Raw genomic sequence first — 15,909 nt, forward strand, 5'->3', positions numbered from 1 at the left:
ACTTGGGTCAAATCCCACTCCCACTGCTGACTCACTGTGTGATCTTGGGCAAGGCATTTCATCTCTCCCAGTCTCAGTTTTCTCATCAGCAAAATGGGTAAAGGCTGCCACCTCTTTGGGCTAGTGTGAGAACTGGCACCATTAGTGGGGCTTATGCTAGTATCAGGGCACATGGGAGGTAATTGCTAAATGGCAACCACACTTTGTACTGATGATCAAGACCCTCCTTTCTGCTTTGAGTTCTAAGTCCTTCTAGTCCTTGAAGGAAAATCTCAAGTCCCCCTCCTCCCTGAAGCCTCCTTGGATCATCTGACAAGGAACTGGTACCTTCACGGAGTCACATGTCCAGCCAGTAACTGGGGAGACAAAGATGACCCAGACATGACTCCTACCTTCAAGTGGCTTATGGGCCTCAGCAAAACCCAAACTCCTTTTGCACCACTTCTCCACACTGAGAAGGGAGCAAGCAAGTTGACTTTTTCCCAGGTACAGCTTTCTCATCTCTGCAATGGGGATGATATTTCCCACCTGCACTGGTGGTACTAAACATGGAAATAGACAGGAGCAAGGAGGGAAGAGAGGAAAGGAGACGGGGGAGAAAAGGGAGGGAGGGAGGAGGGGAGGCAGAGAGATGGGAGGGAGCAGGAAGGGATGCAGAGGGAGGAGGAGGGGAACGTGCGAAGACCCGACTGCCCGGAGATAGGAACTGGTGAAGGAGTGAGTGAACCAGTGAATGAACTCTCTTTCCCCTGCTGTCTCCAGGTCCTACAAGCTGTCCTCCTCTGGCTTTCTGGTTCCAGGATGCCTGTCCCAGATCTTTATCATTCTACCTGGAGAGAGATTTCATTTCCCACCTTTTACAGCCCAATTTTCGATATGTGAAACCTGTTTAAATGGCCGCTGCTCCCCAAAACAATGCATTGGACACAGAGCCCGTGCGTTCATCCATTTGTGGGCGTTAATAATACATGGCAAAAAGCTGCTGCTTTATTTTGTCCTCCAAGTCAAGCTCTTTAAATCAAATATTTAGGGAGGGAATATTTACCTTCACGTCATCGAGGAAGCATTTCTGGTCTTAAAGGCACACGAGCACTGTAGCAGCTATGGGATGGTCTGCACAACAGGGAGTATACTTTCTAAGAAGCCATCAGAAAACTACTAGATCTCATCAACGAGTTCAGTAAGGGTGCAGGACACAAAATCAATACGCAGATGTCTCTTGCATTTCTGTACACTAACTATGAAAAATCACAAAGAGAAATGAAGGGAACAACGCCTCGTACCACCCCACTGAGAAGAATAAAATATACATGGCAGGGTTTATGTGTCGGCCCTAACCTCCCTCCCCGGCCTCCGCTGTGTCCACATCTCCATTCTCTAAATCTGCGTCTCTATTCCTGCCCTTGGGCTTCCCTGGTGGCTCATCTGGTAAAGAATCTGCCTGCAATGTGGGAGACCCCTGGGTTGGGAAGATCCCCTGGAGAAGGGAAGGGCTCCCCACTCTAGTATTGTGGCCTGGAGAATTCCATGGGGTTGCAAAGAGTCAGACACGACTGAGTGACTTTCACTTACTTATTCCTGCCCTGCAAATAGATAGCTGCTGCTGCTGCTGCTAAGTCACTTCAGTCGTGTCCGACTCTGTGTGACCCCATAGACGGCAGCCCACCAGGCTCCCCTGTCCCTGGGACAGCTAGTGGGAAGCTTCTGTGTAGCACAGGGAGCTCAACTCAGAGCTCTGTGATGACTAGATTGGGGGGGATGGGGGATGGGGTGGGAAGAAGGCTCAGGAGAGAGGGGATAAGTGTATACGTGTCACTGATGCACTTCACTGGGCAGCAGAAATTAACATAACACTATAAAGCAATTAAATTCCAATAAAGTGTGTGTGTGTGTGTATATATATATATATATGAATGATTAAATGCAAAAAAAGAATAAAATACCCAGAAGTCAGTCTACCAAAACAGGCAAAAGACCTGCATTCTGAAAAGTATAAGATGCTAATGAGAGAAATCAGAGCTGACACAGATGGAAAGATATACCATGTTCTTGGATTAGAAGAACCAATATCATCAACATGGCTATACTACCTGAGGCAATCTACAGATTCAATGCAATCCCTGTAAAATCACCAATGGCATTTTTCACAGAACTAGATCAAATAAAAAGTTTTTTAATTTGCATGGAAACACAAAAGACCCTGAACAGCAAGCAACCCTGAGTATAACAACCCATGCAGCTGGCTCCCAGCATCCGAGTTTCGTCGATAAGGATACAGAGGCTCAGGGAGATGACGAAGTCTTTCTCGATGTTAGTCGGCTGGTGGGCAGAAGGGCAGGGCTTCAAATCCCAGCCGCCTGACTCGGGGTCACTGTATGCCCTGGTACCCGGGCTCAGTGGGGGCAGGAGGGTGACAGGCAGGATGACAGGCAGGCATCAGCCAGCCGGCACGGGCTGCCCCTCACTGCAGGCAGAGCGGGGACACAACAGAAGCCAAAGCCCAAATGAAGGCCGCATGTGACCCATTCTTAGGACTGAACGGCACTGCACTCAGAGCCCGGGAAACAAGAGGAAGGTACACAGGCTGAACAAAGGCCTGGGGGAGCCAGTGAAGAAGCTGGTAGTTTATCTGAGGGTCCGGGGAGCTGCAGGGGGAACTCAGGAGCCAGGGAGCGCCAGAGTGACCAGCGGTGTGTTTCAGGACCCAAGCTGAGTGGGTCCTTCATGCCCAATGCCCTGCACTGAGCCAGGAGCAGAGGACGCAGGGAAGAAGAGGCCACAGCCCCTTCTCTTGAGAAAGAGGGGCAGACCAGTGTCTGCTCCTTACCAGGCTCTGCAAGGTCATCTCCTTGAAGGGTGGATCCCAAGCTCCCCCTGTATACGGGACTGAACTGAGGCCTAAGGCGGTCACAGGAGCCACAGCCTAAAAGCGAAGACAACACAAATATGGCCAACCACAGTGCAGGGCTGCAACAGCTACAGCGATCAGCACTGACTAAGCCCTTCATTAAGTCACTAGGCCATGCACTTTCCCAATGCATGTCATTGCTGTTTAGTTGCTAAGTCATATCTGACTCTTTGCAACCCCCTGGACTATAGCCTGCCAGGTTCCTCTGTCCGTGGGATTTCCCAGGCAAGAACACTGGAGTGGGTTGCCATTTCTTTCTCCAGCTCCAAATGCATACGTTTCCCCAGTCTGCTAGCTATTAAGAGCTAATGACCCTCAATCTACAGGAATGAGGAAACGGAAGCTCAGAGAAGCCAAGTATCTTGCCCAAGGTCACACAGCTAGTGAGGGCCAGAGCACACTCATTCTTTGCCACCATGTCTTGCTGCCCCGCAGCAAACGTGCGTCCACAGAGCTTGGTGAGGACAGAAGGGGTTTGACCAAGTTGATGAGGTTCAAGCTGGGCCTCAAAGAGGAGGATGAAGGAAAGGGCATTCCCTGGCCCTTGACAGCATCCAGGGACAGTCAAGGGCATAGTGGGTTCAGGATGTCTGGTAGGAAATTTGGTCAGACAGAAACTGGGTCAGAACAGGAAGAGCCTTGAAGGCCAGGCTAAGGAATTGTGACTTTATCCCAAAGGCACAGGGAGGCAGTTAGAGGAGCTGCTGGGCTTGCACGGTGTTGAAGGGAGCACTAGAGAGGCTTTAGGGACGAGAGATTGGAATAAAGGAGGGATGGCGGCTGCGATATTGGCTGTTACGGTCATGATTTTGATGAACCCCCGAATACTGAGCATCCACCATGCCCAGGCACTGCACACACTCCTCTCATCTTTACTAGACTGGGACAGGCAGGCATGATTGTCTCCTTTGGACAGATGGGGTCGTAGCCTGTAAAAGGGTGCGCTCAGGAGATGGTCCCTCCCAGGGGAGCCCAATTAAAGTTGCTTCCATCCCACCTCCCCGGTCAGCTTCCTCAATGACCCATGATGGCCCTGCTGCCCTCCCCAGAGATCAGGAACTGATGGGAGCTTCATCCCTTCCCCCTGGACTCCTACTGTGTCCTGGCCCCTCTGGGCTCTGGGAAGGAATCCCAGACCAGACACGAGGCACTCACTGCTGAGGTCATCAAAAGCAAACAAATCCATCTGAATCCCCAGCTGGCACCCCGCCCTGAGCCGTCCCCACCCCCAGCTCATGTCCTGGACTCGAAACAATTACTTGCAGGCACATTAGCAGCCTTGAGCTAAATGCTGAAATGCGTGTTTCCTGCTCAGAGGGATCGGTTATCGCTGACTCTGCAAGGGTTGCTCTAAGTGCTTGAGAGCTGGGGAAGGGGGTTGGCTGCCCTCCCCCCATACAGCTCAGATCCCCCATATTTAAGGAGCTTACCAGGGAGAGGGGGTCATGCTTAAAAGCATTTTTTTAAAAACGCAAAACACCAGACAATTTTTGCAAAGCCACAAATGGAGAGAGGGGTGGCCAGGGAAGAGAAGAGGGGTCTGGTAAATAGGGGAGTAGAAATTGGAGCGGCAAATAGAATGGAGACGGTGGAAGAATGCCAGAGCCCTTTCTGGCCTGGGATTAAGGCGTTTCTGGGGCTCTCAGGTCCAAGGGACCGCCCAAGTTCCACTCATGTCCATAATATTTACTGAGAATCTGCCTCGAGATCAAGGTCACACAGGTCACGCCAGGATCACCTTGCAGCTTCGAGAGTCAACCGACATTAAGTCTGACCCCTCACCTCACCTTGCAGGTCAAAGACCCAGAGTCGCGTGCAGCCTCCCTCTGGGCTCCCTGAACGTGGAATTTCGATCTCTCCCAGTCTGCTCCGGCTCCCACCGTGTGTTTCTGCGGCTGTGATTCAGCTTACACCCTACAAGTGCTGTCGCTTTTCCACATCACCTGCAGTGGACACATTCTGACTTCCTCTCTCTCCCTTATCAGCCCCTGCCCCACAACATGCGAGGCAGGCGTTGCTGGAGGCATCTTGGCAAGTGGCAGAATTCACAGTAATGCACTCCCAGCGCCCACATCTCCATCCAAGGCGCTGTCCTGGTCCCGGACGCCAGCCAGTTTCCCCGCCTGGTCTGACCCGCCTCTCTTTCCAGCTGGTCTCACCCTACTTGCCCTCTTGCACCCTGAGATCTAGCCACTCTCACACCCTCACTTTGCTGAACACACCACATTCCCTCCTGCCTCAGGCCCTCTGCACACACTGCTCACCCTGTCTGCAAGGCTCTCTCTGTTCTTTCCTTGCAGAGGCGGAGACGGTGCCTGTGCAGGTCTCAGCACAAATGTCACTTATTCTGTGAGAGTTCTCATGACTCCCCAAGCCAACCATTTACCAGTACATTCTATTCTTGATTATTCTTTTGCTTTGTTGCATACATCGCTGTGTGTGTGTGTGTGTGTGCATGTGTGTGTTAAATGTCAACCAGATCACAAGCTGTATGATGATAGGGATCAAATGTCTAGCAGATGGTTGATAAAGTTTTGTTAAAGCAAATGTCAGTTGAATTAATGAATGGGTGCTGTGTATAGGATACAAAAGCAGCCTAAGAGGAATGGTAAGTAACTGTCACGTTGAGAGTGTCTTCAGAGGGACAGCCACACCTAAGAAGGGGGTTTGCATCAGAGAGCAGGGCCGGCCTTCTCTGGCGTGAACAGCAGAGGGTGCAGAAGGGAATGGGGATGAGGGAATCACACTGGGAATGAGACTGGGGAGACGGGCAGGAGAGGCGGTGAGGTCCTAGTAAGGAGGCAACAGGGAGCCAGTGAAGGACTGACTGATTGAGGGAAAATCACACCGGGGATGAGACTGCGGAGACGGGCAGGAGAGGAGGTGAGGTCCTAGTAAGGAGGCAATAGGGAGCCAGTGAAGGACCGACTGAGCAGGAGCAATGTGGGCAGAGCTGATTTCAGAATCAGGTGCCCCTGGGGAAGGAAGAGGCCAAGGAGGGCTGGGGAGAGAAGGGCAATAAGAGTGCTGTCGTGGAGACTGGGTGAATCAGGCGTGTGCACAGAAGTGAGCGTTCACCCAGGAGGACAGGCTTGTGGGTGGAGCAAGCTGATCAGGTTTGGGACATATTGAGTGGGAGATGCCCACCGTCCCCCAGATGGTCTGTGATCAGGAGGCACCCAGGTTAGAGGTGACAGTCTGGGAGGCCAGCTCGGAGGTGGCACTCGAAGCTGCGGGCATGGACGAAAAGAGCCCAGGAGGAATGCTGGAGGGATACAAACTCCCTAGTTCCTTCCAGTCCTGACAGCGGGTGATTTCACGAGAGCTGGAAGCTCTGTTTGCAAGGGGAAGAGCAGAGTTCATGCTCTCAGCTCTGGAGAAGAGAGCCAGAGGGAGAGGGAGAGATGGAAAAGGCTTATTATTCTCCATCTCCTGGCATCCGGCGACACTTAGGCTGGCATCTGATTGCTGGCACTAATGAAATGGCACGCCTGCAGCCCGGCAGCCTATAATCAGGGGCTCGTGAGGCTGGGCCAGGCTGCCAAGGCTGCTGGCTCCCACTTCTACCCTGAAACCTTGCAGGTGGGAACCCCTGTGCCTTCAGGGCCACACAGCTGGTCTTCTGCACCATAAATTTTCGCCCCAGATGCTGGCCTTTCAGAGGGACAAGGACCAGTGGAATATTCACTAGCAAAGATCAGAATCTGTTTCATGAGGGACAATCAAAGAATTGGAGGGCTCAACCTGGAGAAGAAAGAAAACCCAGATCCTAGGTCAGTGCACTGGGCCAGGCAGGCAGATGTGACCTGGGGGTGACGGTGGTGAGCTCCCCATCATGGGAGTGAAGTCTGAACGTGCCTGCAGAGGTAGTGTTACGGAGAGGGGTCAAATCTTGAAGAAGGGATTGAGTAAGAAGACTCTTGAGGCCCCTTCTGGCCCTTAGAATCTAAGACTCAACTATCCACATGCCAAGTCTCCACTGTCACCTCTCGAATTTCCAGTCCCCCAATCCAGAGAGCTCTACCCAGCATCTCGCCTCACACCCTCTGGCTAGAGTCTCAGGTCCACACGTTCATGAACATGCCACACATTCATGTCGTTCACTCGCCAAGTCGTGTCCTGCGCTTTGCGACCCCATGGACTGCAGCACGCCAGGCCTCCCCATCCCTCACCGTCTCCCAAGTTCACCCAAGTTCACGCCCACTGAATCAGCGATGCCATCCAATCATCTCACCCTCTGCCACCCCTTCTCCTCCTGCCTTCAATCTTTCCCAGCATCACAGTATTTTCCAGTGAGTCAGCTCTGCACATCAGGAGCCTCCTAAAGGTATTTTGCGGCCACACGTGACTTTTGACCAAAGCCTCTCAGGCCCTCCCTGTCTGCCCAAAGACCACCCTCCCCACCTCCCCGCCCCATCTCTATCAGCCAGTGTCCATGCTCGACACCAGAAAGAAGGAAGTTGAGGGCCCAGGTGTCAATATTGTGCAATTGGAAGTCGTCACCAGCTCGGGTCACTTGACTGAGTCCCTTGCCTTCTCGGTTTAGCATGTTTGGATAAGGAAGTCAGGAGAGATGTTTATATTGGCTGGAGTTCAGCTGCAGAATCCCAAAGGGTCTTCCTGCAAAGTACTACACGTGTCCCAGGCCTTCTTACTCCGATTCTCTGCTCTTTCCTCCTGACTCCAGGGACAGAGAGAAGGTGAACACTAGGGAGTGTTGTAGCAACAACCAGGGCTTACTTCAGACAATGACTGTTGGTCTGGAGGCATCTTTTCTTCATTTAGAAAAAGCTGTATACATTGGCACTGCATGCTGCCGAGAAAAATTAGGCTTAAAGCGGTTTCTTCCTCCCAGAAATGCCCTACCAGCCCCACCATTACCTGCCTGGAATGCGCTGGTGTTGGCTGGACCTAAAATAGGATGCTGGTAGAAAAAAATAGTAAACGTTTGACATACCATTTCAATACAATAAATACAAACTCTGAGAGACGCACGCTCCCAACATGAACCAGATTTGTCAATATTAAAAACCGTCTCAGTAAGGATGAAAAGCCATCGCCTCTGGTGAGTACAATTCAGGAAGCCCCGTTGCTCTCCTTTTTCAATTATTTTATTTTTCAATCACATCATTTCATTTTCAAAGCACATGCCGGTGTTTTATTTATTAAAACATTTAATTTTTAAAATAACATTAATAAATACTATATATCAATGGTTATATATTTATTATACATGAAATGTGTATTGATATATAATATATTCTATGTGGTTAAATATATATATCATATTCACTTGGAGAGTCTTAATTTCAAGACAAAATGTAATCAGGTACTTGAATAAAAATGGCTTCACGAAAAACTGATTTTTAAAAAATATCTGTATAGAAAGTAACTTTACTTCTGAATTACCTTCTTTAGGAGTCAAAAAAATTTTTTTTTCCTTTATGACAACTATACCCCTTTTTTCATGCCAGCCCTGGTTTACAAAGTGATGTCTTTTTTCTTTTTCCTTTTCTTCCTTTTTTGTTCACATTCTCCTCTGTTTTATTATTTTTGCAAGACTTGGCAAAGTGCTTATGGAGTGGCCTTTCCATAAATTATCATGAAGTTAAAGGCACATTTTTCTGGGTCTGTTCTAAGGAGCTCTACCTTAAACCAATCTCTTCTGTTCCACAAATTTTGAAAATTTGGAGTATAACTGTCAACCTTCCATTTCACAAAATATGGGATCAAAGCTGCAATCACCGAGGGGTTCCTGTGGGTTCAGGCAGGAGCGCTGACCTACTCTCACTCCGGTGTCCGTAACCTCCGCCCCTGGGCTCTGGAACTTCCAAGACTAAGACCAAGGATCTCATTCAAAGACTCGCTGAGAGGGTTGTCCTCAGGGCCTCTGAAGTCTGTCCGCCCTACCTACTTCTGAAAATTGACTCCTGCTACACCCTATCGCTAGCTTCCCTGGTGGCTCAATGGTCAAGAATCCACCTGCCAATGCAGGAGACGAGGGGTTGAGCCCCCAGGTCAGGAAGATCTCTTGGAGAAGGAAACGGCAACCCACTCCTGTATTCTTGCCTGGGAAATCCCATGCATGGACAGAGGACCCTCGCAGGCCACAGTCCCTGGGGTCACAAAGAGTCAAACACGACTCAGAGACGAAACAACTGCAACACTGGATCACACGCCTCATTCCAGCCAAGTCCCCCTCCTTACGCATTCCTGCACTGTGCCTGCACACTGTGCCTGCACTCACTCCGTTCTCTCCTTTAAAACGCTACCTCAGGGACTCCTCTGGTGGTCCAGCAGCGAAGACTCCACACTCCCAATGCAGGGGGCCCAGGTTCAACTCCTGGTGGGGGACTGGATCCCACAGGCCACAACTCACTCCCAATGCAGGGGGCCCAGGTTCAACTCCTGGTGGGGGACTACATCCCACAGGCCACAACTCAAGGTCCCAGCTGCCACAGGGAAGGTCCCACACGCGCAACTAAGACTCAGCGCGGCCACGAAAGTCAATAAAGATTCTTTTAATAAATGCAAATAAATAATAAAATGCTATCTCAGTTCCAACTCCTCCAGGTGAGCTACAATGATAAAGAACAGCCGATAAAGCGAGCCGTTACTGTGTGCATGAGGATTCCTGCTGGGATTTTGAAGTAATGAGCATTTCCTGAATGACTCATGTATATCAAGTCCTTCGCACCCATTTTCACTGAATCTACACAAACATCCCACCAGACCCACCCCACGATAATGAGCAACAAGTTAACTTGCCGGGGGTCCCGCAGCGAGTAGCAGGTGAGGGCAGGATATGAGACAGGCAGCTCATTACCGAGCCCCGCTCCTCCCCCACAGCACTGTCCTGGGTTCTGGGGAGGTGGAAGGTGCCCAGCAAGGAATTGTCCATGGAGCCCAGCTCAGTCCATAGTGTGGGAGCGTCATGGTACTGGGAACGTTGCTCCTTCCACGGGGGGAGGGGGTTTGTAAGTTTCCATGTTTGGGGCTGATCTTGGTGGATAATTTGGTGAGTGAATAAAAGGGAGAACATAGAACTCTGATTTTAAAAATATATACCTGAAGGCCTCTAAGAAAGTAGGAGGTGAGGGGGAATAGAATTAACAATGGGTCTATTAAAAGGAAAGACAGCGGGAAAGGAAACTGGCAGACAGCTGCAGCTCCCGCCACCTTGTACGTGGCTGGTAGGGATGTAAATGGTGCAGCCATTGTGGAAAACCATTTGGTGACTCTTCAAAAAGTTAAATGAAGGATTACCATGTCCACTCCTAGTTATACCAGTAGTTCTGCTCCTCAGGACACCACCAAAAAGAATTGAAAACAGAGATGCAAACAGGCACTTGTACACAATGTTGACGGCAGCATTATGACAATAACCAAAAGGTGGGAACAGCCCAAGTGTCCGTCAACAGATGAATGGATAAGTAACCTGCGGTATGCACACACAAGGGAATACTATTCAGTCATAAAAAGTGTGAATGTTGTGTGATTCTATTACATGAAATCTCTAGAACAGGCAGATTTACAGAGACAGAAAGCGAACTAGAGGCAGGCAGGAGATGGGGGTGGGGAGAGACTGCTTAACAGTACACTGGCTGCACGACATTGCGCATGCAACTAACGCCACTGAACTGATTTAACATGATTTAAAGGGCAACTTTTATGTTACACATACTGCACCACAATTTTTTTTAAAGTAGAGAACAGAGAGGAAGAAAATGAAAGAGACCCATATAGACATCTGTGAGACTGAACTGACTGGGAAATGTTTGGGGGGGCTCTTGATTGATTTCATTGTTCAACCGCCTGCACATTTGCAATATGTTCGTGGCACATAAATAACACTAGTGATCCGAGAGGATCCATTTCTGTCTCATTAAAGCATTAAGACTTTCTTTTCCAACTCTCCAAAATAAAATAATGTTTGGAGTTCCAGTAAAGAAAAGTTAGGAGAGGGTTTTAAACAAAGCCTTCATGTCTGTATTTGTCTACCCTCTGCCTTTGACTGTCATCTGTATCGGGCCTTCAGAGCGTCTGTGATATTGACAGCATATATTCCACATCTGACCTTCAACCCAAGGGCAAACTGTCCCCATTCTCTGCTCCCCTGGAATGTAGCTTTTGTGAAACTATGCAGTATGGGGAGTGTTTAGTACAAGAAGAATTGAAATTAAAATGAAAGGAGCCAGTGCGGGTGGTGTCTTTTCCCTCCCAGAATACAGACCTTTTTGGACTGTTTCGATCAGAACTTTACTCCTGGTCCTGAATTCAGAGTGCAGTGAAATGAAACAAGAAACAAGGAAATGTTTGTCAGCCTCTGGGTAGCCGAGTGGTGAGAAAGTTTAAATTTAGAGGACAGGACACAATAGTTAAAAATACACTGAAGGACAGCAACACTCGGAACAATGAGGTAAAGTAGGTCAGAGCTGTACACGGTCGCCGAAGCATGCTGCTTCTGGGTCTGGCAAACAGCGAGCCAGGGTTGGTACTGGGACAGGTGGTATTTTTCACTGCTTAGTACACAGAATTATAATGTTGCAGAGTATCTATAGTCATCCATAATAGTAGCACAGCATTAAAAAGGAGGAAGGGCAGGATGGAAGGAGGAAGGGAGGGAGGAAGGAACTAAATGAAGAAAATCACAAATTAGTTCAACAAGGAGATAAAAAATGCAAAGGACACTTGGGAAAAGTGAAATAATATTAAATGTAAAGTACTGATTCGAGGGAATCTATGGTTTAGGAGGATGGATAAGGGTCAGGGTAGCTAGGAAAAAGCCAAAACAGTAGTTGGTAAATTCAGAGGAAACTGCAGACTACTCAGACCTTGTTGCAGTAGAGAGATGCAACCAGGGGAGAAACAGGCAGAGCTGGGGGGTAGTTACATTTTCTTTTTTTAATCCGAAGAGGGAAGGCCACTTGGGAAAGACAAAAGTCTTCATCAAAGCCACCCACTAATATTTCACTCCCTGGTGCCCTGAAAATAGAAAACCCACTTTATACTAATGACGTTATATAAGGAGAACATTTAGAAATGAAGAAACAGTAAATGTGGGGTCCGTTCGTTTCCTTTCACCTCTTTAACAAACCACCATGAATTTGTGTGTGTGTGCGTGCTCAGTTGTGGCCAGCTCTGTGTGACCCCATGGACTGTAGCCCACCAGACTTCTCTGTCCATGGAATTTTCCAGGTAAGCATACTGGAGTGGGTTGCCATTTCCTTCTCCAGTGGAATCTTCCCACCCCAGGGATTGAAACTGCATCTCCTGAATTTCCTGTATTGACAGGTGGATTCTTTACCACTCCGGCTTCCCTGGTGGCTCAGCTGGTGAAGAATCCGCCTGCAACACGGGAGACTTGGGTTCAATCCCTGGATTGGGACGATCCCCTGGAGAAGGAAACCACTACCCACTCCAGTATTCTGGCCTGCAGAATTCCATGGACTGTGTAGTCCATGGGCTCGCAGAGTTGGACACGACTGACTGTCACTTTCTTTATCACTGAGTCGCCTGGAAAGCACACAAAGGTCTTTACTATCCTGCAGTTCTGGAGGTCAAATGTCTGAAATGGCTTTCACTGGGCTAAAACCAAAGTGTTTGCAGGACAATGTTCCTTCCAGAGGCTGTGGGAGAGCATCTGTGTCCTTGCCTTTTCTAGCTCCTAGAAGCCAGCCACCTGTGTCCCTCAGCTCGTGGCCCCCTCCTCCATCTGCAGAGCATCTTTACACCTCTCTCCTCCTCTGACTCCCCGTGTGCCTCCTCCACTGTTTAGGACCCAGTGATCCTACTGGAGACCCCTGAATAACCCTCCTCTTTGAAGGTCATCTGAGTAGCAAAGCTAATTCCATTTGCAATCTTCATTCCTCCCTGCCATGTAACACAACATATTCAGCTTGTGGAATGAGGACATGGACTTTTGGGCAAAGTGTTTATTCTGGTTCCCACAGGGGAACCATACATGGGGTAATTAGCGCTGCTACTGCTGCTAAGTCGCTTCAGTCGTGTCCAACTGTGTGCGTGTCCAAAAAGTGGAAGGAGGCACACGGTAAGTCAGAGTAGGAGAGAGGTGTAAAGATGCTCAGTGTCTGTTTTCAATGGATTCAATTTTAAGCGGACCCTGCCATTTATTCAGTTAGACACAGAAGCATAGGTGTTTGTAGATCAGAAAGACTCAGGAGCTGTGGAAGCTAATAGGAAGGACGACTAATCCTGACTTGGTTTTATGTTTTTAAAAAGGGGCCTCTAAGCTGAGTCATGAGAATTAGCTAGGCACACACCAGTACAGAGGTCGGTGACTGCATCTCTGCTTCACCTTACCTTCCTCCAGGTCCCAGACTGGCGGGGCCGCCTCTGTCTGTCTATGACGTTGCCACTCATAACGGCAGAGACACAGGAGACGATCGCGGCAAACTGTATGTAGCTCCTGAAGTTTCTGGCTTAGGGGCACACAAATCACGTATCCTCCACTTATTGGCCAGCGGAAGTCACGTGGCCCATGCTGATGCAAATGAAGGGTGAACGGGGTGGGGCCACGCATACAAGCGAGTCAGGATGTGTATGGTCTGCGGTACAAAGCGCAACAGGATTCGGCGACAAGCTCAAGCCTGCGTTTCCCACAACCACCTAACCCAGGCGGGATATGATCTTCCTTTCCCAGGGGCATGCAGTCACCAAAGGAAGCAGAAACTTGAGTCCATGGCAAGGCATCTGCCTGGCTGGACGAGCAGCAACCCACCAAAGGTTTCCTCATAATAAACGAACAATAAACACTTCACCGAAATCTTTAAACGGATAGAGGAGTTTAATTATGAGAATTTAATTTTCAGAAGCAAAAGCTGCTTTCATACAATTACAGCGAGGCAACTTTTAATTAACTTTGGAAACTTTCTTTTGCTTGGAAAATCTAATTAAAAATACTTAGGGACTATTAACATAACACAAGATTCAGGGGAGGAGCAGAAATAATATTGGGAAGGTGTGGAAAAGAGACCCAGGACAAGTGTCATGGGGGAATTAGGGTCACCTAAGTTTCCCCAAGCACTCCGTCCCTCTGGGGCTCTGGGGACACGGAGGAGTGTGTGTGCTCTTTCACGTCTGGCTCGCTGCGACCCCATGGCCCACCAGGTTCTTCTGTCCATAGTATTATCCTAGCAAGAATAGTAGAGTGAGTTGTTACTTCCTCCTCCAGGGGATCTTCTTGACCCAGGGATCAAACCCTTGCCGATTCCTTACCATTAGCGCCACCTGGGAAGCCCCCCAGAAAACAGAGTAGAGATTTTGCCAATAGTTGCAGCTTTGCAGGATTCCTCTAAGCCGTGGAGTCTGGTGAGAGTTCTGCCTTTTCCTTCTTCTTTGTTTGGGATTCCCTCGTCTCTGATTTAGGGAATTCAGAGGAGGGGTGAGTGGTTAGATTTGAGGTTCAGAAGAAATTTCAGAAAGTGACGTGATTCCGTAAAACATCAGGCTCCCCTGGGAGGGAACAGCAGAGTGGGTGTCTGTTAGCTTTGCAACTTATCTGCCCCTCGTGCATGCTCAGAGGATGAGAGTGTGCTCTCAACCACAAGTCTCAGGGTGTTGGTCGGCATCACCAAGGAGTCTCTTAGACGTAATACAGATTCTCAGGCCCCCTCTCTTGGATGTACTGAATCGGAATGGGCATTTGAACACCAGGCCCAGGTGATTCATATGTACATTCAAGTCTGAGAAGTTCAAGAACTTGGCTGGGTGAGCCCCCAGTGTGATCTGCCCGCAACCTGTTTCAAAACTCCTTGGGCAGTCTGTTTATAGAGAGTGGACCCTCAGACCCTCTCCCAAACCAAGCGAAACAGAATCCTTGGAGTTAAGGCTTAAGGACCCACAGTTCAAAGAAGCCCCCCAAGACTCTGTGGAGCACAGGTAAAAGGAAGAATCCGAGCTTGAAATGGGGAAACCTGACCTCCACCTATTGCAGGACTTTAGGCAAATCTGAGCCCCTCTCTGGTCTGTTTCTCAACTTTCTCAACAACCAAGCAGAAAGTTGAATGATGTACCAGATTATTGGAGATCTGGGTCATTGCTGAGACTCCCTAGGGCTCTGAAGTCTGTCAGAACAGCCCTCTGGGTGGACCCCACTTTCCCAGTGAAAGCAGAGACAGAGGGGTCTCTGCCAACCCACTGGGGACCTCCAGGAGGCAAGGGCGGGGTCCTCTCCCTGCTACAGAAATGTGGCTTTCTCAGGAAGTTCCTTCTGCAACTCTAAGATCCACACAAAAAAGAAAACAAACACACACTTCATTCTCAAGTGGCTCTGCCTCCCCCAGCCCACCGGGCCTCCCGCCTGCCCACCACGGGTTCCAAATATAACTAGCTGACCCAGATTTCTGAACCTAAGCGCCTCCGTCAGGGTGTGTGCAGGCGGCGGGGGCGGAGCCGGCGGGAGGAACTTTAATGCTACACTGACCCCCTGTGGAAGTCAGAGGCGGCGGCCACGCCTCCCACCTCGCGCGCCCCGCTCCCCGCAAACCCGCACCTCCGCCCCCCGCCCCGTGCTCCCAACCAGGCCCTCCGACAGCAGCCGGACGCTCTCAGGGAGGGCCGTTCAGCAGCGGCCACCTCTGAAGCAGAGACCACGGGGCAAATCGGACCGTATCCCTGGGAACCCCGCCAAGGTCGGACAGAGGGCAAAGGGAGGGGGCGTGCAGGCCGCTCCAGCCTCTGTCGCCGGAGCTGGGATGTGGCTCCAGACTTCTCAGTAGGCTCCCAGCTCCGGAGCGAAGCCTCTTTCCTGCTCCGAACTCTTCCCCAGGGCCTTGTAGCACCCCAGGATGCAGTTCAGTCCTTAGCCTGGCTTGCAAGGCTCCCTAGGATCCAGTGCTGGCCTGCCTCTCCAGCCTCCTCACCCGGGCTCGGCGAGGTCAGGAGCATAGAAGCATGCCTACATCCCACAGTTTTCCTGCTGAAACCTTGGTCCAGGCTGCCGCTCCTCCCGAAGGCCTCCCCCAGCCTCCCCAGCGTGT

At 50.0% G+C, this 15,909-nt stretch overlaps 1 long non-coding RNA gene across 1 annotated transcript in view; it reads right to left on the reverse strand.

Moving 5' to 3' along the window:
• The window catches only part of LOC101903820 (uncharacterized), an 82,930-nt gene that overhangs the window by 39,030 nt on the left and 27,991 nt on the right, over nucleotides 1-15,909 (reverse strand). The window contains exons 2-3 of the long non-coding RNA XR_235738.5: nucleotides 14,147-14,287; nucleotides 13,232-14,061 (exon numbers count right to left, since the gene is read on the reverse strand). This is a non-coding gene — a long non-coding RNA (uncharacterized lncRNA). The remainder of the gene's footprint in view (nucleotides 1-13,231; nucleotides 14,062-14,146; nucleotides 14,288-15,909) is intronic.

The sequence above is a fragment of the Bos taurus genome, chromosome 8 (assembly GCF_002263795.3).
Source record: "Bos taurus isolate L1 Dominette 01449 registration number 42190680 breed Hereford chromosome 8, ARS-UCD2.0, whole genome shotgun sequence".
Taxonomy (NCBI): Eukaryota; Metazoa; Chordata; class Mammalia; order Artiodactyla; family Bovidae; genus Bos; species Bos taurus.